The sequence below is a fragment of the Archocentrus centrarchus genome, chromosome 11 (genome assembly GCF_007364275.1).
Source record: "Archocentrus centrarchus isolate MPI-CPG fArcCen1 chromosome 11, fArcCen1, whole genome shotgun sequence".
Taxonomy (NCBI): domain Eukaryota; kingdom Metazoa; phylum Chordata; class Actinopteri; order Cichliformes; family Cichlidae; genus Archocentrus; species Archocentrus centrarchus.
In genome coordinates this window covers 11,439,274-11,463,700 of record NC_044356.1, presented here as the reverse complement: position 1 = coordinate 11,463,700, position 24,427 = coordinate 11,439,274, and the positions used below count along the sequence as shown (strand labels likewise).

General features: G+C 40.1%; 1 protein-coding gene across 1 annotated transcript in view; it reads right to left on the bottom strand.

Moving 5' to 3' along the window:
* The window catches only part of samd12 (sterile alpha motif domain containing 12), a 115,483-nt gene that overhangs the window by 583 nt on the left and 90,473 nt on the right, over positions 1–24,427 (bottom strand). The window lies entirely within an intron of this gene.

Below are 24,427 nucleotides of genomic sequence, written 5' to 3'. Positions count from 1 at the left end.
AAAATCTTCAGAAAACAGAAGGAAAACACAGTCCCAGCAGAGACGGGGTTTAGAGAAATCAGAAATGACAAGAAAGAGAAAAATAAGATAAAAACTGAAGAGCAAAAAGAGAACCGATGAGGATCATCTCTGGAGGAGCGGGAAGAAGGGTTCAAAATGAAACCAAGCAAAGTGACGTAGATGAGAGAGGAAATTAAGAAGTTGAGATCAAACAGAGGAAAAAAACACAGAAAGGGCTGAGATAACAAGCATGGGCACAGTGAGGCATAAAAATGGATCTGGTGGGGTGGCGGGTGGCGGTGGGGTGGGGTGGGTGGAATTAGAAAAATAGAAGAGAGAGGGGCGAGATAAGAGAGACAGGATAAAAGACAGAAAGTGGGAGAGAGAGAGGGGGGAGGACGAATGAAAAGAGGAGACATAATTATAAAATGGCACGAGAAAATCAATGCAGTGGGCATCATTGTGCTTGCAGGAGCCGTACAAAGGGAGGTGGAGAGCAGCAGTGTGTCCATCAAACGTGTACACACCAGCACATGGTAGTGTCTCTCTCTTTCTCTCTCACACACACACACACACTCACACACACACACACACACAAACACACACACTAAACACACACTAACACACACAGAGAAGCACTTCAAATGCAGAGTGAAGACAAGGAGGATGAGTCAGGCAGATGAAGCGGAGAGAGACAAGTGACATTTAGAGCTCAGTCAAAGCATGTGAAGACAAGGCACAAAGATACATGCCAACCCTGCCTCTGACAACAGCTTTTGTGCATGTGTGTGTGTACGTGTGTGTGTGTGTGTATGTATACAGAGCTTGGTGCAACAGATTTGTGACTTTATACGTTAGTCTTTTCAACAGGAAACTCACGGCAAACAGCCAACACAAAGCTGAGAATTTGTTAGCATTATAAAACTTTTAAAAGTGCTGTTCAGATCTTTGAAGTACAATACTTTAATGTACTGCAACAGTACTCATTACAAATATGTGTGATGTGTGTCTTTATGATCCACCACACACACAGGTCCTTGGTGTATCCCCGTCTGAAACAGAACAGTCTGAAGCCCGAGCTTTTTTTAGCTCACAAAGATTACTTGTACATACTGTATTATGCTGCCACCAATATTTGTCTGTTTAATGTGAGCATCCACCACTGTAACAGTATGAATGTGGCAGAGAAAAAAAAGGCAGTGTTCGTCTTTTTCCTTGTTTAAAAAAGAAAAAAAAAAAGAGATCATGGAAAAATGCTGTGATGCATCATGAGTTATGGTTGGGTCTTTTCATAATAATCTATTAAAAGTGAGCTATTTCACCATTTCATAAAAAATATTACAATTAACTAATATTATATTGAAAAATATTAGCTCATTTTTAAATTTGATTGCAGCAACATGTCTCAAAAAAAGTTGGCATAGAGGTCACAAAATGCTGGAAAAGTAAGTGGTATTAAAAAGAAACAACTGGGGGGGCATTTTGCAATGAATCAGGTTCATTGGCAACAGGTCAGTAACATGATTGCCTCTCTAAGATGTTCTTTTTATCCCCACAGTTTCTCAGAAGGGTCACCAACATGCCACCCCCCCCCAAAAAAACTGCATCCACAAATTGTGGAACAATTTCAGAATATTGTTCCTCAGTGTGAAGCTGTGAAGACTCTGAATATCTCATTATTGACAGTACAAAATATCAAAAGTTTCAAATTCTCTATGTGCAAGGGACAAGGCCAAAAATCAGTATGCCCGTGATCTTTGGGTCTTCAAACAGCACTGCTTTAAAAAACATGCTCGATTCTGTCATGGAAATCACTGCATGGGCTCAGAAACACTTCCAGAAATCACTGTCTGTGAACACAGTGCCATCCACAAAGCAGGTTAAACCTCTGTCATGCAGAGAAGAAGCCACATGTGAACATTATCCAGAAACGCTGCTGTCTTCTCTGGGACAAAGCTCAATTAAAATGGAACACTGTTCTGCGGTAAGTCTAATAAAAATATGAAAATCTTTTTGGAAACATGGATGCTCTGTCCTGCAGACTAAGAAGGAAAGGGACCATCCAGCTTGTTATCGGCGCTCAGTTAAAAAGCATGCATCGTTGAGGGTAAAGGGTTGTATCAGAGCCATTGGTATTGGTAGTTTGCACATCTGGAAAGCCACCATCAGTGCTGAAAGGTTTATACAGGTTTTAGAGAAACATATGCTCCCATCCAGATGATGTCTTTCTCAGGGAAGGCCTTGCAAACAGTACCAGTCAAAAGTCTGGACACACTCACCTGACTGGTACTGTATTTCAGCAAGAATGTTAAACCCCATCTTCTCCATCTCCATCTTCTATCAGCAGTTTCCTTTAGGGGGTGCCACAATGGATCATCTGCCTCCATCTCACCCTGTCGCTCGCGTCCTCCTCTGTCACACCTACCATCTGCATGCCCTCCTTCACTACATCCATGAACCTCCTCTGAGGTCTTCCTCTTTTCCTCCTTACTGGCAGCTCCATCTTCAATATCCTATGTCTAATGTATCTACTATCCCTCCTCTGCACATGCCCAAACTATCGCAACCTTGCCTCTCTATCTTTGTCTCCAAACTGCTCAACCTGAGCTGTCCCTTTGATATACTAATTTCTAATCCTGTTTATTCCTGGTCACTCCCAATGAAAATCTGACCTCTATACTTCATACTCCGTTCATACTCTCAAAGCAAATATCACATCTGTAGTGCTTTCTTGGCATGAAGCCATACTACTGCTCACCTCTCTCTCATTTTCTGCATTCATCAGCTCCATAAATAACTCCCTCCAATCTCTCAATACACTATCTTCACTCATAAAAAAAAATTCAAGTGTCCTCAAGCGCAGTCACAAAAACCATCAAATGTTATGATGAAACTGCCTCTCACCAGGACCGCCCCAGGAAAGGAAGACCAAGAGTTCCCTCTGTTGCACAGGATAAGTTCATCAGAGTTAGCACATATCTCAACATCAACTGTTCAGAGAAGACTGCATGAATCTGTACTTGATGGTCGAATTGCTGCAAAAAAGCCACTTCTAAGGAAGAACAACAAGAGGAAGAGAATGGCTTGGGCCAAGGAACACAAGGAATGGACATTAGACCAGCTGAAAACTGTCCTTTGGTATGATGAGTCCAAATTTGAGATTTTTGGTTCCAAACACCATCATGTCTTTGTGAGACGCAGAAAAGGTGAGCGGATGGTTCCTGCATGTGTAGTTCCCACCGTGAAGTATGGAGGAGGAAGTGTGATGGTATGGGGGTGCTTTGCTGGTGACACTGTTGCCAATTTATTCAAAATCCAAGGCACACTTAACCAGCATGGCTACCACAGCATTCTACAGTGACATGCCATCCCATCCGGTTTGTGCTTAGTGGGCCCATCATTTGTTTTTCAACTGGACAATGACCCCAAATATGCCTCCAGGCATAGAGCTATTTGACTAAGAAAGAGGGTGATGGAGAGTTGTGTCAGATGACCTGGCCTCCACCATCACCAGATCTAAACCCAACTGAGATGGTTTGGGATGAATAGGCAAAGCAGCCAATAAGTGCTCAGCACATCTGGGAACTCATTCAAGACTGTTGGAAAACCATTTCAGGTGATGACCTCATGAAGCTGATTGAGAGAATGCCAGGAGTGTGCAAATCAAAGCGAAAGGTGCCGACTTTGAACAATCTGAACTCTAAAACATGCTTTTGGTTCATTTAACACTAAGTTTACTACATGATTCCATATGTGTTCCTTCATAGTCGGAATGACTTCAGTATTAATTTACAATGTAGGAAAAAAAAAAATAAAATGAATGAGAAGATGTGTCCAAACTTGTACTGTACCTTTACCCTTCACAGTCCCTACATTTAGAGTCCCTACTCTCAGCTCCACGCTCCTACCTTTCCTTCTCTTTCACTCCCTCTCCTCTTCTTTTATCTTTGGCCAACAGTAGCACAGTTTCCACCAGCACACTGTTGACCAACAGCACCTGAGGCCATCGTCGTTAACCATGGCCCCGACCAATCCAGAATGTAAATCTCATTCTTTATGATCTGCATGTTTGATTTGACTAAGATTTTATGCTGGATGCCCTTCCTGATGCAACCCTCCTCATGCTGCAACTATTACAGCAGCATGGCTGCGTAGTAGACGAGTCCGGGCAAGTAAAGGTTACTAAAGGTTACTAGTCGAGTCAATCAAGCTTATTTCTACATCACGTTTAAAAACAACTGTTGACCAAAGTGCTGTACATCTAAAAATAATCAACTAACATAAAACAGAAGATAAAATGACAGAGTTAAGACATAAAACTTAACAAAAGGTTACTGAGGTTACTAAACTAACCCTCAGTCATATAAATAAAAGCACTGCAATGTTAAATACTGTTACAAATATACTTGATTAATGTTCAACAATGATTAGCTTGTCTAAGGAGTGTAGGTGGTGAGTGACTAGATGATGTGCTATAAATGAGCACACCATTCTGTGCTTGCTTCATTCTTGGCAAAGCCTTGGATTATAAATACAGCATATCATTTTTAGATGAGACTTGCACCTGTAAAAAGGACATTATTACCACTATAATGCACAGTAGCAAAAAAAGCATTTTAGTATAAAAGATAAATACATGCAGGCATTAAAGACTGTTCATTTCATTCAGCCTGCCTATTATTCCACGTAACCACATAAAATTTATCATCACGTTACTGCGAAGCATCAAGCTTTTTCTGCTCAGAAGCATGTAAACACCATGTCAGCCCATACACACACACACACACACACAAAACTGCACACATACTCTTATTCCTTGTTAACTGTATTAGTGCCAAGGCTTATCGGTGCAGTGGGACCACACACCACAAAAGGCTGAAATTCATTACAGTCGTAGGAGGGCCCTGACAAGCTGTCAGCATGTTCGAAATGTTCTTCAAATCCTGCCCTCCCTTCTCTGTCTTCTGAGGATGGTGAGAGTACTCAGAGCTATCGGTTTACACACACACACACACACACACACACACACACACACACACACACACACACACACACACACACACACACACACACACACGCATGCATGCATGCACGCACATGCATGCACTCATCTCCTGGTCTACATCTTAATTTCAAGGATAGTTTGCATTGTCACACGCAGAAGCCAACGTCTGCATTTACACAACAAAAAAGAAAAAAAAACTCTTAATTTCATGGGTAGTTTACATTGGCTATCACACACACACACACACACACACGCACACACACGCACACACCCGCGCGCGCGCCCACACACACACAGAGCACATGCACAGAGTGTATGTAAACACATTATTCTGACATAGCGCTAAATAGAGAGCAGGCCCAGAGGTGCAGTTCAATGACATACTCTGTATTTCCAATTTAGGTCGGTGTCACTGCGCCTCCATTGGCTGCCACAACACACACACACACACACACACACACACACACACACACACACACACACACACACACACACACACACACACACACACACACTCAGCATCTTAACATAAAGGATAGTTTGTGGTTATGACTAGGAAACCATTTTCTGAATGTCACACATTGTTGCCATAAAACCATGCAAAACAATAAAACCAACACTGCTCGTAGATACTTTCTTTGACTATATTTTGCAATCTAGTTAAAAATAAGAGTAAAAAGTGGAGCATGAGCATCCTTTAGCCAGCACTGTTTCAGTCTTCAAGGACAGAAAAGGGCAAAGTACTTTGAAAAATCTTTTCTTTAACATAATTACTATAATCTGCCAAACCTAAATTAAACTGAGCAGCATGTGAATGCCTCCCTGACATAAGTGTGGCGCATGTGTGTGTGTGTGTGTGTGTGTGCCCCAGCATCTGACAGAAAATTATGATTTCGGCATGCTTCTGTGGTGTGTAATCGCAGGCATGCGTGTGTGTGTGCGTGTGAATGAGAGGCAGAGAAGACTTAGTTTGTCTCTGGTTAAACTCACCAATTACAAAACCTACTTTTCACATTTATGGTCCATGCATAGGGAAACCTGATATATTATTAATGCACTGTTTCACTGTGTAATTCACACGGATTCTGTCTCATGCCCATATGCTCAAACATAAAAGCTTGCAGGCACACCGCGCATACACACAAACGCTCTTATATCAACAGCGGCTCACTCTTCTGTGCCACTGGTATGAATGATGAACATGATTTGCCTCTATTAACACATGAGCAGCTTTATAGAAACAAGGAGTTAAATGTCCAGATCATCAAATTTTCTCCATCTGCCTTCCTGCCATACTTCACTCACGCTGTCATCTCTGTCTTTTTTCTTCTTCTTCTTCTTCTTCTTCCCTTCTACAGCTCGCACCCATGCATTTGTAATCAGAGCTGTCTTGCTTGTTCAATCAAAGCACACCTCAGTGTGCAGCTTCATCTGCTGCCTCTCTGCTGCGTGCCACGTCTCCATGTGAAAATGTAAATGAGGACGCAGTTGCACTGATTCTGTCCGTCCTGCTTTGAACTATCTTCTCTGTGCAGGCTGGATCCAGCCCGTATAGAGTGGTCTTGTCCTCCTGCTGGGTAACATTAAAATGGGATGTTCTGCATTATCAACAATTCCAATGGAAAGACAAATCCACTGCATTGAGTGTCATCTATATAGTAAAAGACTGCCAAGGCAGGAGCTCCAAAAAACTGAAATAATACAACTGAGCCGCGGCATTACAGTGACTAACAGGTTCCTTCATTACAATGAATGTGGGCACTGTAGTTTATTTTGAGTCAGTCCCACGCACAGATTATTATTGCAACAAATGTGCATAAATGTGTGGCTGAATCCAGTCCAATAAATACACAAATACGCCAACAAATTTAACTCAGTTTACTCTCGCTGGAGTAATTTCTTGGTACAAGATAATCACTATACCAAACACACAATCATGGTTAACCGCATTTAGCTGACTTTTAAAAGCATCTCCTATGGCCTGCAATTGAACACCTATGAATTTTGGAACAAGGTGTCAGATGTCTTAGTCTCTCCACTACAATCAAAGCACCAAGTGAGGGAATATCTTTTGGAAGAATGATGTTCAGTCCCTCCAGTAGAATCTGAGAGCCTTTTAGATCATGTATAAGCAGTTTGGTGGCACCTTACTAGGAGAATTTATTGCCTTCTCCTTTGTAAGCCATTAATACATCCCAATATACAATATACTTATTTCAGACATGTATATACTTTAACCTCGGTGGTGCTCAGATAAGTTTTATAGAGCCTCGTCTTCCAGCATGTGTTCAAAATAGGTCATCTTACTCTGCGAGTCAGAGCCTGCTTCTCTTCCTGCCCTGATTTCAACAACATAAACAACTGACGGGATGTTTCCCCTTCTCCTTCTCTCCATCTATCTCTATAAAGCAGAGCTCCTCATCAGCGTAACCCAGAGAGGTTAAGTAAATAAGTTTATTTTATGCAGAGCAAGTAAGAGAGAGAGAGAGAGAGAGAGGGGGGGGGGGGGGGGGGGGGGGGGGGGAATGGAAGTCCTCAAAGTGCTTGTATTTTGGTATTCTAACTTGTGTCAAGTTGGATTTGTTTGCTACTGTGCCTTTTCCAGTGTCACCTGCCAACACATACAGTGACACACACTCACACTTTGCACATGCACAGACCTTGCCTCCACGGTTCAGCTTCCTTTAGTTGCTCAGCAGGGCACTGTCAAACTGAGCTCAGCACCATGCTGCTCTATCATGCAGGTTATCTTCCCTGAAACAAAGCTGTCGTGGCCCTTAAGGCCTTTAAAGAAAAAGTGAAACAGTAAAAACAAGCTCCTCATTTATTTCAGAACAAATATGCTGACATTTTTGTGTATCTATATTTCTAAGCATGGCTGTGTTGGATGGATGTGTGGAAATTTCTGTTCATGTGCTTTTAGATCACTGGAGCCCAACGTGAGTGCCACGGCCCCCTAGTGAGCCATTAAGGCACAGCAGGTGGGCCACGAGAAGCCTTTTACAAGAAATGAACAATAAAACTGAACCAATGAAACAAAGCCATGATTTTCTGATGTTAACAAAACTACCACAACAAACAAGAATAAATCAATAAAAACAACAAAGAAGGAAACAGTTCATCTGTGCGATGATCATCTGTGTGATTAGAGGTCTTAGCAAAAGATTTAAAGATTTTTAAATGCACCATGTGCCAATCAACAAAGGCAGGACGTTCTCTGTCCCACCCATCAATTTGAATATAATACATAATGCACAAAATACTAAAACATATATTTGTTGTGTATTTTACACTTATCCTGAAACAAAATGTAGACCTAGTTGTTAAAAAGTGGTTCCAAAGTATTATTTAAAATGCAGAATAGCTGAAGAACCCCCAAAATGACACTTTTTGATAACCAAATTGCACGTCAAATATAACAATCAAAATAAGTTATAAACCTACTTTTTTTTTGCTGATTGATTGATTTTGTTGTCTCATAATTGTTAAGCCATTGTTTTTTTTTTTGTTACCATCAGCATATTTTAAATAACAGTAACTATGTACTGCAAGTTGTGTCCCGCACAACATATGTGCACCTATGCTACTGCAACCTGTTTAATCTGGAAAAGGTAGCGACAAAAGAGTGAGATGACACAACAAAGAGAAAGTTACACGAGCGAGTCATGCGCTAACACCTCTTTTTTTTGATAGAGTTTGGATTTTTCCTTTATTTTCTGACTAGACAATGTGTCATTCTAACCAACACAATCCTGTTACCCATATTATCAAAAGAAGGCAAATTAATTTCAGTTTCCTTCCTGTATTTATAACATGACCTTTATAACATGACTACAAATATCCTTGACTTTCACAGTGCATTACAGCCCTCCGCTCTGTGAAAGTCAAGGGTACATGTAGTTACATAAAGCATAGCACACATATCAACTAAAGTATCTCATAAAATGTGTACCTTTGATGCCTGAGCTGCACAAATTGATTTTTTATGGTTTATTATTTGTTGTTCTTAATTACATGACAGAAAATTATGAAATTACTGTTCAATTTTTTGGACAACTGGACAATTTTTGTCCTCCAACTGTAGAACAACCCTTATATGTTGTATGAGGGTTTTCCATCTTTCAGAATAGTCTATTTCTAATAATCTATTTTTTTTTCCTTTTATTTTAAGCAAACTTGTCACTAGGAACATCCCTAAAGTCAACCTTTAGGGATCTTCTACAGTAAGCAAGAATATAACTAACTGTTATTTGCAGCTACACATTTGAAATGCAAAATGACAGATAAAGTATACAGTACCAAGGCTCTATCACAGTGGAAATAGACTAAAAAAAAGAGAAAAGTTTAAGACAAATGAACAGTCAATGAGAGAACTATGATGAACCCTCAGCTCACAGGGTTCTGCTGACACTGATAGATACCTGAGGAATGGGACACAGCCGAGAGATTGGCTATGCCGTCATTAACCTTGTAAAACCTCAGCTTGCGCTCGTGATTAACGATACTCCATTATGTGCTGTTAAACAGCAACAAGGGAGGGTGTCTTCCCTCATACCAAAACATCACAATGCTGCTTTTCAGTGAAACTCTTTCTGGGCTTTGTACTGTTGTCCTGCAGGGAGATGAGTTAAAGAAAATCAGGCCCTAGCATTATACATCAAGTTGCAGAATGACCTACTACGGCCTAATATCCTCTGACTGCTGCTTCTTTGCGTGCCACTTACATGTTTCCCCTCCCAGTCTTGTTCAAAGGTCTGTTATTGTTTATTACAATAGACCTCGGTGGAGTCCCCATAGAGGGCTCAGTGATAAGCAAAATACTGTGACACAGAAAAGAGGCTTTTACCATATGAAAGGCAGGAGGAAGAAAAAGGAAACGGGAAACAGATAAAGTGAGAACAGATTGAAGTGCTGGGATGGGCCGAAAATGTGAGGAATGAAGGATGCATGTGTGTGTGAGGGAGTAAAAAAGAAAGAGGAAAAAGTGTGTGGCAGGCGGCAGGGGAAGATAAAGGCAGAGCTGTATTCCCCGATGTGGTTTCTGTGCGTTGCTCTTCGCAGCTCCTGCTCCAAGGATTACTGCATTTACACTTCAACTTAAAAATAGCCCCCGTGATAATTTATTTAGCTTGAGCACGCCATCCAGCATTGTGTTCCCTCAGAATAGATTTTTCCCCGTCTGACTCTGTGAGATTCTTCCTCACCCTTTTTCCCCTTAGTACAGCGATGATATTCTTTTAATCTCCAATTCCCTAAGAAAGTGTCTCTCTCTAAAAAAAAAAAAAATCACAAATAAACACAGTGGCCATGTTTACCTGCACAAAAGTTTCAGCTAGTTATACAATACTTTTATTGTCATCTTATTTGTGGTACTAACCTGGATACATAAACCTCTGATATACTTTGACTCCGTGCGGTGAATTAATACCTTTAGCACTGATTAGTATTAGCAGGTAGCACCCAGGTCTGTGTTTCAAGTTGTCCATCTGCACAGAATAAGCAAAAGGTTTTAGCAATATGTTTTTTCAATATTATCCTTGGATACGATGACAAGTATCGATTAGAAAGAGTCTGGTTGTGAGCCTCAGATATTGCTGTTGACAACAAAATGTCCCATAGTGCGTGCTGCCACACATTTCAACATCCTTTGAGTCTTCAGTCTTCTGATGCCTTTGACTGTGCTCTTACTGGATACATGTGCTGTGTGTCGACATAAGCCTCCAGAATTTGCACCCAAAATGCAGCGTTTATTATTTTCTTTGGCAATTTATAATACTTTTTAAGCAGGAAAGAGGCAGAAGTAAGGCACAATTCAATATAATCGCTAATATTACCCCTTTTGTTTGCCTCTTTACATATTACAGATGTGGCAGAATTGCACGGGATTAAGGCAACTTCTGCAATTAAAACAAATTACTCGAGGTCCTGAGGTAACACTTGGGCTTTGGTTGGCAAAGTGAAAAGAGATCCACACATAACCTTTATTAAACAATCATTTCTAGAAACCCCAGCATGGATTTGACTACTTTAGCTCCTCTACCAAAACCATCAGCTCCATAAATAGTTTGTAGCACAGTGTAACCTCTGTATGCCAACAAAAGCAAATGTAAATAAACTCAAGAACATCTGAGAGGGAAAAAATTGGTTAATTTTATTCATAAATGAGCCTTTGATTGGCAGATTAAAGATTTCTGTGTACATAAAATCAGTTAAAGAATCTAACACAAACAAATAACCTCCTCTCTCATATACCCTTAATATCACTGCATTTAAAAAAAAAACCCTACTTCTGAGGTGTGCATATTCTTCATTCATAAATATCTGGCAAAGGCTTCTTTCTAAGGTCAAGGCCTTCTCATCTTTTACTAATTTTGAGAGGGTTATACACGCCTTTATTGCAACTCATCCCAACTATCGTAATGCCTTTTATGTTGGTGTAAATCAGGCCAGCAGTTGGTCCAAAATGCTACTGCATGCCTCCTTAGTGGAACCTGTAAAAGCGAGAGCACATCTCCCCTTTTCACTGGCTCTCTGTGCAGTTTGGGATTGATTTTTAAGATTTTATTGTATATTTTTAAATCTCTTAATGGGATGGCACCTCAATATCCTGCTCACCTTTTAATACTTAATGTCCCTTCAAGGTCACTGAGGCTTACCAGCCAGTTACTCCTTTTATTATATTCTTATTGTGTGACCCTCCTATTTTATGTATGGCATTTTGGTCAACTCTGTTATTTTAAATGTGCTTTTTAAATAAAGTTGGACTGCAATGGGACGCGTAATTTTTACACAAATTTAGCTTTTAAATATTGGTTTGTCACTGTTGCAGTGTATCCCATGCTTAACTTGCACAGTCCCACCGTGTTATCACAGTTCGATGTGTAGCCACAGCATGTGAAAATTCTCCATGGAGTGTAACCAAAGCCAATGGACATGAGAGAAATTAGCGTTACCACAACAATTCTGATTCTAGGACAAGCCCCTAAGCCAATGATATACTGCTCATGTGCAGAAAGCAATACTATTACCGCAGTGCTATCCAATTTGCCCTTGGGATATGCCTTTAAAATGTACTTTGAGAATACTTGAAGGAAATGGTCCCACTCAAGTTTCTCGGTTGATATGGCGCCTATCTAGACTCAAACAGGGCATGTTCAAAGTCAACAGCACTTAAACATAAGATATGAGAGGGGGGCTTCAAATAGCACAGACAAAAAGGCTTGGCTGCTATTTTCGAACGGGGAAAGTGCTTCAGTAGCCGAGGTTAAAGGGGATCATCAGTCTTCGTGGCACAGTGAATCTCATTTTCCGCAGAAATTTGATGACTCGACAACAGGGAGGACAGCCATGATGTAGACAGAGGGAGCAGGGAAGTGGTGCTCAAAATAAGGAAAAGACTGCAATGTGTTCCACTCAGCGTTTTCTCTTTTCTATCTGTCTCTCTCTCTCTCACCTTCTGTCTCTCACTACAGAAACCCTGAGAGCTGTTGGTGAATAATGATGACCTCACATCGCCATGGCTCTGAAACAGTGACAACTCTTGTTTCCCTTTGTCAGTGGAGTAATAGGATCTTATTTCTCACTATCGGGTTTCTGCTCTTTTGCTAGCTGAACAGTTGTGTTGAAGATGGCACTGCTTGTTGCCTTCTGTTGAAACTGACCGCCAATGAGTGACCACAAAATTAGATGGAGGAAAACAAAGAGGCATTCAATGTAAAGCAGCCTTAAAAGGTTTGAAAATTTCTGGTTAATGGTTTGATGACAACTTGGTATATAAGTTGTCTAATGAGACAAGAGATAATTTTTTTTTAATGGGTATCTCTACGTAGGTAGCCAATGTCAACCTGTGAGCTGAAATAATACCTGCTGCTGCTTATGTATGAGTTATGTTAGCTAGCTTTTTTAAGCTAGATCCAGGAATTTGTGTGTGATTGACCTGCTAATGTTGTTGACCTGCTTTAAAGTGTAAATCTTTGGACAAAATTAGAACAAGATGGTGAAGAAGAAGAGACTTAATAAGGCACACAACATTGTTCTTAGACTGCGGTGCTGAACAATTTTTAGCTTCTGAGTCTACATATTTAAGCTAAACAGGAGAGAATTGCAAACACTAGATTTTATGCTAATGGAAAAGGTTTCGGGGCTGGAAAACTACTTTAGCCACATAATGCTGGACTTGGGAATTTCAAAGGATTATTACAGTGAGTAGATAGCAGAGGTGAGAAGTAACGAAGTACAAGTATTTTGTCTCCCAGCACAGTCTCAAGAGCAGGAGGAGATTCCAGGAGACAGGCAGTTACTGTAGGAGAGCTGGACAGGGCCATAGAATGTCCTTGACCCATCAGCAGGACTGGTATCTGCTCGTTTGTGTAAGGAGGAACAGGATGAGCACTACCAGAGCCCCACAAAATGACCTCCAGCAGGCCACTGGTGTGAATGTCTCTGACTGAAGGCAGCCTGAGGGCCCAATGTCCTCTAGTAGATGCTGTGCTCACTGCCCGGCACCGTGGAGCCTGACTGGCATTTGCAGTAGAATACCAAAATTGGGAATTCCACCAATGGTGCCCTGTGCTTTTCATATATGAGGGCAGGTTCACCCTGAGCACATATGACAAATGTGAAAACGGTCTGTAGAAGCCACGGAGAATATTATGCTACCTGTACCATCGTTCAGCATGACCAGTATGGTGTTGGGTCAGCCATACCCTTTCGTTCCTAACACATTACCCAATCCATATCAGTATAGATATGAAGCATGATTTTTTTTGCATTGAAATCTGATGTGTTTTCAAAGTGTTCATTTTTCTGAGCAGTGTACACACACACACACACACACACACACACACACACACACACACACACACACACACACACACACACACACACACACACACACACACAGGAACAAAATCAATTTTCTGGGATCCAGAGTGGTGTTTTTGGTGCAGATGTTAAACTGTGATCACCGTACTTCAGCATCTAGCTAGTGTTGCAGAAGAGGAGCGGGCATAAAGGGAGTAATAAAGTAAAAATAGGAAGGCAATTTCAAATGCAATATTTCTAACAGCTCAACAAATATCAGGAAAAACACACTGTGCAGTTTGTCACACAATGTGTCTGCTAGCTATAGCTGCAGCTGATGCATTTCCCTGGGACACAAAAGAATGTGAGATAACCTCAGTCAAAGATGGGAAAAAGATTATTTTTAAAGAAGGCAAGGACTGATCAGTGAAATGTGATAAACTGGAAATTTAAAGCTTACATGTTATGTTCCCATTCTTTTTACTTTTAAAAAAAAAATAGATATTGGATCTATACATGCATTCTGCAAAACTAATTGAAATATATTAATTTTCTGTTCAACGGTTGCATGAAAATACTTTGTAGTTTAGTGTTAAGTGGTTAGTTTGCACTACCATAATAAAGTTTACAGTAATTGATGGACTGGTGCAGAGCAGCTATGCTGTTCATGGTCAATGTTAGGTTACATCAAAGGTAGCAAACATCAGCTTGAATTTAAGCAGATTATCCTGATTAGATTAATTCATCAAATCCCACCTATATATTAGCTTTAGACTGCCTAGAGCAGGGGTGCCCAAACTCGGCCCGCGGGCTGCTCAGGCCCCGTCCCCTACTTCCAGTCCGTGAAAAATAACTTAAAGGGCCAAATTTTATGTTATTTTTGACATCAATTCGCGGACCAGAAGGGGGCGTGGCCGGAAGCGGCCCACGGGCCGCAAGTTTGGGCACCCCTGGCCTAGAGTTTGGAAATCAGCTGTGATAGCATTGATGTAATATCTGGTGATTTCTTATTGAATTCAGTTGGCTAAATCCAGAAAGAGCAGAGCACCAACACAGGTCAGCTAATCACAGCCTGCACACAAAATCTTCTTTGCCTTTTTAAAGTAGAAATGACTGCAATTTATATCCAAGTGATTATTTTCCCTACGCTGCACCACTAAAACCAACCTTATGGCTCCCACACCCGCCAAATAATTGGCATGGGAGAATTGTTAGCTAACGCAGCTCACCTTCCTGCAGCTCACTCTTATTTAAATAAACCTCTTGTGTGGACTCTCCTTGTCACCTACTTTGAGCCAGTTCATCACAGTGAAAAGTCAAAGAATCAATACTTCAACTTTATTTTCTCATTGTAGAAAACAACTTTTTTAATTATGGTTATGTAAACCCAAGAAAGGTTTTGAGAAAGGTAGAAGCTTTAAGAACAAAGGGTAACAATGAGAATGGGTGTAAATGGCCTTGTCCAGCGCTAAATGAGTGAAACCTATATCTGGAAATGACTATATTATGCTGGAAGGTGTTGTTTTTCGTGTGAGGGTAAAAAAAATGCCTAGGAAAATGATTTAATATAATATAAAATGTATTTTCCAGTGCAATAATGTTTATCTAATGTAACTGCATATTTTTATATTGTTGCAAGCATTCTGTCACTTTTATATAACAATATGAAAGTGACTTGCATGGAATTATCATAAGCAAACAGCACAAAAACACAACCAAAGACATTTTCTTTGTGTTTTCCTCAATTTCCATTTAATCTGACTCATGCATCCGTTTTGTCCCTGAAGGCACCATTTCCACTGATGGCATCATTATCCTCTCACACAGTGACAACTTAAAGAAACAGTTTTCAGCATTTGGATGCAGTTACCAAAGGTGCACTATTGAAAATATACATTCTCTTTTCAATTTGGCCAGTGGAAGAGATGCATTAAGGAAGTGATGAAGCTCTCACAATTCTCTCTGGGGGGGGGGGACACTGTGTATACTCAGTAGATAAATCGTGTGCAAGTGCAATAAAGCCTTCCTCTCAGCGACATAACCAATCACCATGAAAGAAAATTTCATTTTCCTCTCTACTGAAAACTTTTGGAAACACTTTAATTCCTCTTGAGTGGCTCTGGGATTTCAAGTTTAAACTAATTTGCCTGTCTGGTAATTAAATAAGAAATCAATTCTACAAACAATTAGTTCCGCCGGTGCATCCAAGCTAGTTGAGCGTGCAAATGCTCGTGTGTGCATACAGTAATGTTCAGGCACATTTCTGAGCGTGTTTGCTGTGTGGGTGGAAGAAAATCACTTTCTCTGAGAGTGATTGCTTTCTTTGCTTTGTGAATTTGAAAAATGTAGGCACACCTTCGTCGTTAAGAACTCTGTAATTCATCAGTATAAGACATTTCTAACATAAACAGGAATACTGCAGACTGTTATCAGCGTTGTTGATTACCTAAACGAACCACCCAGTTTGGAAATTCTCACTGCTCTCACAATATTCTAGTAAGAAAACTGAGGACGTGAATCGAGAGCGTCATCAAGCACACAATCTTGAGGTATTTTATGCAAAATAAATTTTGGCATAAGCTGCCTTATCTATATCTGCTCTGCCTTTCCCATATATCTCCCACAATGTATTTGAACAACCTCCAGAAAACAGGTATGCACTCAGTTTGTGTGGGAGGAAAGAGCAATACAGATAATGATAGCAACATTATAGTAACTGCAATAAAACAAGTATCTCCAGGCAAAAAAGGGAGCGCCACTTCCCCTGCTAATGTTTGGCTGCACTTCCATGAGACATGTTGTTTACTGTCAGTGGGGAAATTAGCATCTGCACTCTCTTGCAGGGTTATTCCTGCACAATTGTTGCACGTCAGCACATAATGCTGAGTGTACCTTTGCCTTAAAGCTGCACTAATTAATATTGTATATTAACAAAATCATCACCTGTAATGCACTCTGTGCAATGCCTGCTGAAATCCTAATGTCAGACACACAATTTTTGCAGATATCTGGAGAACCCTAACAGTTCATAGTTCACAGTTCTTGTATGAGCATGAAACCACAAAAAACTCAAAACATAAACTAATATGACATCTTAGGGCTGTTTGCATTATAACATCTTACTAATGTTGTGTTTCTGCCAAATAGCCATATACAGCCACTGCTTTACAACATTCTGAAACCCAAATTAATAATTCAACACAAACTGTAACTGCAATGCAAGCAAATGAGTTAACTTTGTGCTTGTTATATTTTTGATTGATGTAATTAATTATAGTGGAGGACAGCTCAGGCCAATTTTTCCCTCTTGTAATATCTGATATTAAAATATGATAAAAACTGCTTCCATTCCTTTCTGCTTCTGTTCCTAAAAGGGTCACCGTTGGTTTTCTTATAGTGTAATACAGTGCACAGTCTTCATAATGCTGACACTGAAACTCTTCCCACCTCACACCCTCCCTGCTTCAAAGTAAATCACCTGAAGTGATTGTGTATTCCTGGTATGCTGCCTGCCCCACCTGACTCTGTAGCATTAAACGTGTATTTACCAGCTAGGGGTCTGAATACGTGATGAAGCTCCTAGTTTCCCAGTGGGGACATACCTGCCACAGCTACACCACATTGCCCTTGAGCTAGGCACTTTTAACCTTAGTGTCGTGGTGTGTGGGTCCCAGTGGATACAGAAGGGACCATCTGTAAGCAATGAAGGACCCATATGATGAATATTAATCATCATATGTGCTGCAAATCTGGGGTAAGACTGAACATATATATTCATTACCCATCAATAGTGGCATATCTCCAGTTGCATGAAAGCAGTGTGCTCTAGCATGGCCTCCAGTCAGAGAACTGTAGTTAGAGCTTTAGGTGTTTGTGTGTACCCTGGTGTGTTCAAATTACACGCATGTTACACTGCATGCAACAACGGTGGTCCTACTGTGCAAGAGGCTAGTCCCGCTCTCTGGTGTGTATATCTTTTTGAGGCACACACACCTCTTGATAAGGTGTCTACAGCGTCTACCTGTAGCTTCATAATATGTCTGGGTCAACAGGCATTGGTAACGCAGGGGGAGGTTAATGTGAAGCAGACAGTGTATCAGCTTCACTGCTGGCAACCATCAGCATTGTTTGCTAGATGTATTAGACACAGTTGGTGAAGAATGCTAGCGGAGCTGCACCCATTTGGATACAGTTTGAAGATATCTGACACACTTGAGATGTGATGTGGCTTTTATAGAAGTTGCAACACATCTCTAGTCTTAGAAAGACTCTGCATTACAATAAACTTCTAAAAACTTTGCTCTTTTTTTTTTTTTGTGAAACGAGTAAACGGAAAATAGTGAATAGTAATTATTTTTGTCTTTTGTCACATGCATAAAGGTTATTATATGAAAGAGAAATGTTTTTTATTAGCCAAGTTCCAGATATGCAAAACATTACCTTTATTTAAATTAAATTAAATTTTATTTATATATCGCCAAATCACAACAACAGTTTCCTGAAGGCACTCTATAAGGCAAAGACCCTACAATATTAGAAAGAAACCCCAACAATCACACGACCACCTATGAGCAACCACATGGCGAAAACAGGAAGGAAAAGCTCACTTTTAACAGGAAGAAACCTCTGGCAGAACCAGGCTCAGGGAGAGGCGACCAGACACTGTGACCAGTGGGGGGTGAGAGCATCACTAAGGGAGGGTTCAGGTTCAGGTATGCGTTACCAAAATTAAAGTTTTAAGCCTAATGTTAAAAAAGAGAGAGTGTCTCTCTTTCAAATCCAAACTGGGAGCTGGTTCCAGAGGAGAGGGCCTGATAGCTGAAGGCTCTGCCTCCCATTCTACTTTTTAAACTGTAGGAGCCACGGGTAAGCCTGCAGTCTGAGAGCGAGGTGCTCTGTTAGGATAATAAGATACTATGAGGGCTTTAAGATATGAAGAGGCCTGATTATTCAAGATTTTGTATGTGAGGAGCAGGATTTAACAGTGAATTTAACAGTAAGCCAATAAAGAGAAGCTAATATGGGAGTAATATGCTTCCTCTTTTTTGTTCCTTTTAGTACTCTTGCTGCACTGGTTGGGATCATCTGGATTTCTTTTCCATCTATCTGAAAATGTCTTGTGTTAAGAAAATTCAGGTTAGAAATTACAACCCGAGTTAGAAATCTGAGGGCTGAACAATGAGGATGCTATCTCCCCATGTCAGAGGGAAGAACGGGACACAGCACAGGTTGTTTTCAGACCAAAAAACCAAAACAAAACAAAAAGCAAAAAACAAACTCCTACTTACTCATTATCATTATGGATGCATATTTGTCATTCACTAATGATTTCTTAAGACCAAACAACAACCACTCCCTAACAATGAAAGGTAAACATTAAACAGTGAAGTCAAACAACTGAGTCTGATTTTCAGGCTCTTTTTAACATTGTTTTTTTTTTTTTTTTTTGTCTGTTGATTGCTTAGAAAATAAAATGTCAGAAGGCTGTGCAAAACAGCCCTTTGCAGAGCCCAGCGTGGCTTTAAATGTCAGTAAGGCCTCAACTAAAAGAGAAAAGGATTCAGTAAGCTTGAAGTGGCACATGTTGAGCATATTTGAAGGCACATACTGTATTATACATTCAAATCAGCAGAAATACAACTAGAAGACCGCACAAGTTTTCCTTTACAGATAAAAGCAAGACTGTAATAGATTATTGCAGTGCATGATGGAGTCTACTTTTGTAGGAACAAAACTGACTGTTTATGCTGAAGAATTTGAGCGCAATAGGTGGCAACTTTTTTTTTTTTTTTAAACTGAATCTGGTCCCTTTGGGAAATGAAAGTGAAGAGAGGGAACATTTGCACAAATGATGACTAATCGCCAAAGCCTTTTTTGCACACGCCCCCCACAAATAAACGTGTCACCTGTTTTCACCGCCTACTTGACACTGAGTAATCACACAGTGAGAGACATCTGCCATGTTACTGGATGGTGGTGTTTCGTCCCACATCACTTCTAGCCAGTTTGGGGGGGAGAAAATAAGTGCCACAGGAAGCACCGTGGGATTAAGACTGACCCCTTAACACCAAGAGGCTATATCAGGTTTTTCTTAGCAATGTATTCAGAGGCAAGATAAAAAGCATTATCCTAGACAGCATTCCACATCTTGGGTATGAACCCATACAAAAGAATACCTGCTATAGTCAGGAATAATATACTAACTGGTTGCCAAGGACAAAGAAAAAGACCCGTAAAGAGTCAAGCAGCTTTGCAGAAAAAAAAAAAAAAAAGCATCAGGAAAAAAGTAACAGTACAAAACAATGTTGCAGGTGGAAGCAAAGGAGAAAGGACCAACCTGAAACCTAAAAACCCGGGTGGGGTGGGAGGGTGAAAGGAAGTATGGCTGGAACAAAGTATTAAAAGAATGTGGCAAATTAGGAGGTATACAATGCATCTGAACAAGACTCAGTCTAGCTTTTGAAAATAACTTTGGCTAATATGTGTGGCAGACGGTCAGGGTAGAATTAAAACACAAGCAAAACACCAAAAAGTAAAGAGAATCAAAGAAAAGTGTCTCAGAGTATAGTTACTGCATGTCCCTGTGTCTTCTTCTGGAGTACGTCTACCCATGCACACTACGTAGGTTCAAATAAACACTGAATAATTTAGAAATGCTATTTGACCCGGGTTTGCAGTGGAGCAGGCTATATCAATAGGATCAGATGAAATTCAGGTATGCTGGATGTGAGCAAGTGCTTTAATGAAGGGCTATTACATATCCTTCTGATAACAAGCCTGGCTTTTCTGCTTCTTCAAGTGTAAGGGTAATACTAGGGAAAGATGACTGAAGTACAGAAAGAAATGCAAATCAGTTTTTTTTCTCCCTCAAGCATCCACTATATGATAATCGCATCTCTACAAGAAATGAGACAATTTGAGGATGCCTAAATACCAACCTGAGAAGAAAGATTCATTCATTTCAGTGGCCGTGAGTGTGTGACACAGGTTACAGGAGACCTGTTATTTTCTTTCTTAAAAATAATTTTGTCACTTGGGGTTGAGCAGTTAACACAACACTGACACAATTATCTAGAGAATTTGATGTGATGAATCTGTTTATATATTCAGCAGACACACAGCAGCATTTGCATTTATTTGAGGCTGTGCTTGTAAGTAAAATGTAATTTAAACATTCACCTCACTTTTAGCTGGTTTTTGGTTCTCAGCAATTCCAGAGGGAAATATCGGGTTTTTTAGCTGCTAAACGCTGCACTTCACAGACTAGCTGCTAAGCTTTTCTACTGTTCCCTGCTGCTGCTGCTGGAACTGATGAGAGATGTGAGACTAATCCAAAACTGCTGCATTGCTGTTTTGAAATATTCTAACAAACAGATTTAAAATACAAAAATAAGGCATATGTTCTTCCTGTTCTTGTTACAACGCAGAGTAGTGTTTTGTGTAGCTTGTTTAATTACAAAGTCTTTAGATAACTACTTATTTCATAGTGTAATCTTCCCGTGCTTTATCTAAAGCACACCTCCTGCTCGATCACCTGTAAATTATATTCGTAGTATTTAGTATTAGCTAGCTTAGAGTAGCTATTAGCTTAGCACGTAGGTGAGTCACTAGCATGGCTTCTTCACCTGTCCCTCCCACACTTTCCTGCTCAAGTGTGTCAAATTGTCCAGAGCAGCTGGAAGAAAAGAAAAAAAAAAAATCAGGAAACTCTATGAACACCCCCGAATCATACTGTCAGACTGCTTGAAGCACAGGTTGAGGAGGAGGAGTAGCAGCAATCTTCCACTCAAGCTTATTAATTAACCATAGACCCAGAGAGAGTTTTAATTCCTTTGAATGCCTAACTCTTAGCCTTGTACACCCTTTTTTAGAAAACTCAAAAAAAAAATCAGTTTTGTTATTATCTATTATCCACCTGGTCCTTACTTAGAGTTTCTATCAGATTTAGTGCTTGGTTCAGATAAAATAATTATAGTAAGTGATTTTAACATCCATTTGGATGCTGAAAATATCAGCCTCAACACTGCATTTAATCTAGTATTAGATTAAACTGGCTTCTCTGAAAATGTAAATGAGCCCACCCACCACTTGCCACCATGTGGCACAGAAACTGAATATTTAATAGTATTCTCTGAAATCCCTTTTTTATATGACAATTTCTTAATAACATTTAAATGGACAATAATACATTACACAGCAGTAGGAAATACATTTCATTACAGTAGAAGTCTTTCTGAAAGTGTTGTAACTAAGTTTAAAGATATAATTCCTCCACTATTATCGTCTTCAATGCCACGCGCCACCACAGTGAAGCTACTTTAAACTCTACTCCCACAGAGGTTTTTTATCTCATTAATAGTGTTAGATCCTCACTGCGTACAACTCTGGAAGTGCCTGACTTCCTGGTATAACTCACAAGTGCACAACTTAAACCTGCAAGCTGGAGATGAAATGGGGTCTCACTGATGTAGAAGATCTTCATTTAGCCTGGAATAAGAGTTTGTTGCTCTAAAAAAATAAAAAGAAAGCCCTCCGTAAAGCTAGGACATCGGTGTTTGAAGAATAATGCCAGGTTTCTTTTCAGCACTGTCACCAGGCTGAGAGTCAGAGCTCTGTTGAGCCGAGTAGTCCTTTAAACCTAACTAATAATGACTTCATGAATTTCTTCAGAAATAAAATTTTAATCATTAAAGAAAAAATTGTTCATAATCATCTCACAGATGAATCATTATGTACATCTGCTTTCAATACTACTGCTAGCGAACAATGCAAACACAAAGAGGTTTTTGGTATAGCAACCTCTTTATGACAGATCGTAGCACTGTACCAAGCATCCGTGAGAATTTTAACAATTTCTTTTGGAGTTGTTTCAGTTGCTTCTGTTTCACATGGTACATGTAGGTTTTTATGAATTGTGAACCAATTAAATGTCTCTCTGAGTAACAGGTCATAAATCAAACAGCTGAAGTGCCTAAGATTTTTGCACATTATTCAACATTCATGCAGCTATTCATTTAATTTGTGGCATGAGAGTTTGCATGTTTTTGTTAATAGCCACTTCAGTGTGTGCATGTGTTTCAGACTAGCAGCCACGAGGCAGCGTATCAAAGGCAGAAAGCTAACAATGTATGCTTCAGTGTCTCTTTAAATGAATCTGTCTCACTGCGAGAGCACAAGACACTTCAGAAAAATCTACTTGACCTGCTGTATAAGAGCACATAGGAGTAAAGACAATTGTATGCTAAACCCACTGCCAGTGAACAAAATGATTTCATTCTTCATTACCGGTGGAGGAGAAAATTAGTTTGTCTTCATGCACCAGTGGTGGCAAGGCAAGCAGGTAGCGTACAAACCATCTTGCACCTCAGTTTGACAACCAAATAACCAGAACGGCTTCAGAAATGGAACCAAATAACACACTGATCCTACACAGCAAAAGGCCATCGCTGGCAAGCTAACTGTGATTCAGACAGTCAGTTGGAGGGAGTTGATAGACAAATAAGCATTGCCGCCCTCGTCTCTTTATCTCCTAGTTCTGTTTAAGACTGCAGTTGTGTGATTGATGGCTGAACGCAGGCCTTAATTTGTAGGAGGTGAAAAGATGGGGATTACAATGCCTGACAAAACAGGAACAAAGGGAGAGGAGATATAGATTGAAGGCACGAGGAAAATGGAGATGTGAAGATCCATTGTTAATCTTCAGCAGATATATACTGACATTTGTTGGTGCAGCAGAACAGTGACGCCTGGTTAAATACTGCAGTACATATCACTATATGTATTCTTTCAATGCAAAGCTACTTTTTAAAACCATTTTCAGCCTGTCAATATCAGCTAATATTTAATTATTGGGGTTGATGCAAATGCTAGTTGCCTTGGTAATCAATGCCAAAAAATCTGCATTCAAATGCTTCCTTTTATTGTTCAAGAATAGCTATTTGACATTTTTCCCTTTACTTTAAGACCCTGGCATTCATTGAGCTGATGACGATGACTATAAATAGTACACGTGTATTGTGTATTGCAGAAGAAAAGCACAGAAAAGTTAAGGTTTGCTCCAGTGACGTTCTAAAATCTTTGTAAATCCTTTTTTGAGACATTTCACAGCCCTTTTCTGCTGGAAATGAAACATAACTCAGAGAGATACTGTAAGTCTTATAACTCCGAAAACAGAGAAATGGACTCGTCAGAGGAGACTGCTGCTTTGGCTTGTAACGCTCCATTCAATGCCATCCATTGCCACCTTCCTTCTAAATCCTCCTTCTCCATTCCCTCTAAACTTTATTTTGTTTCTATTTGCAGCTCCTCCTTTCTCCTTCATTAAAGACCTCATTTTGGTCCCAGCTCTTGTTTTACCCCACATTTGAACAGAGTGTCAAATACTGCCATTTAGTCAAAGACACTGGCACCTAACAGATACGCAGAGGGTGCTCTTTGGCATCGATGCTGAGGTGCACTGGATTTATGGCACTCGTAACGCTCTAAGTAGAAAAGCTCTGATTGTGCCGATACAGTTAAACACACTGGGTAAACATCATTTTTCAATGTGCAGGATCCTCTTCTAAACCTAACCAAGTAATTTGCAGTACCTTAAACTAAGGAAGTAGTTTGTAAACCCTA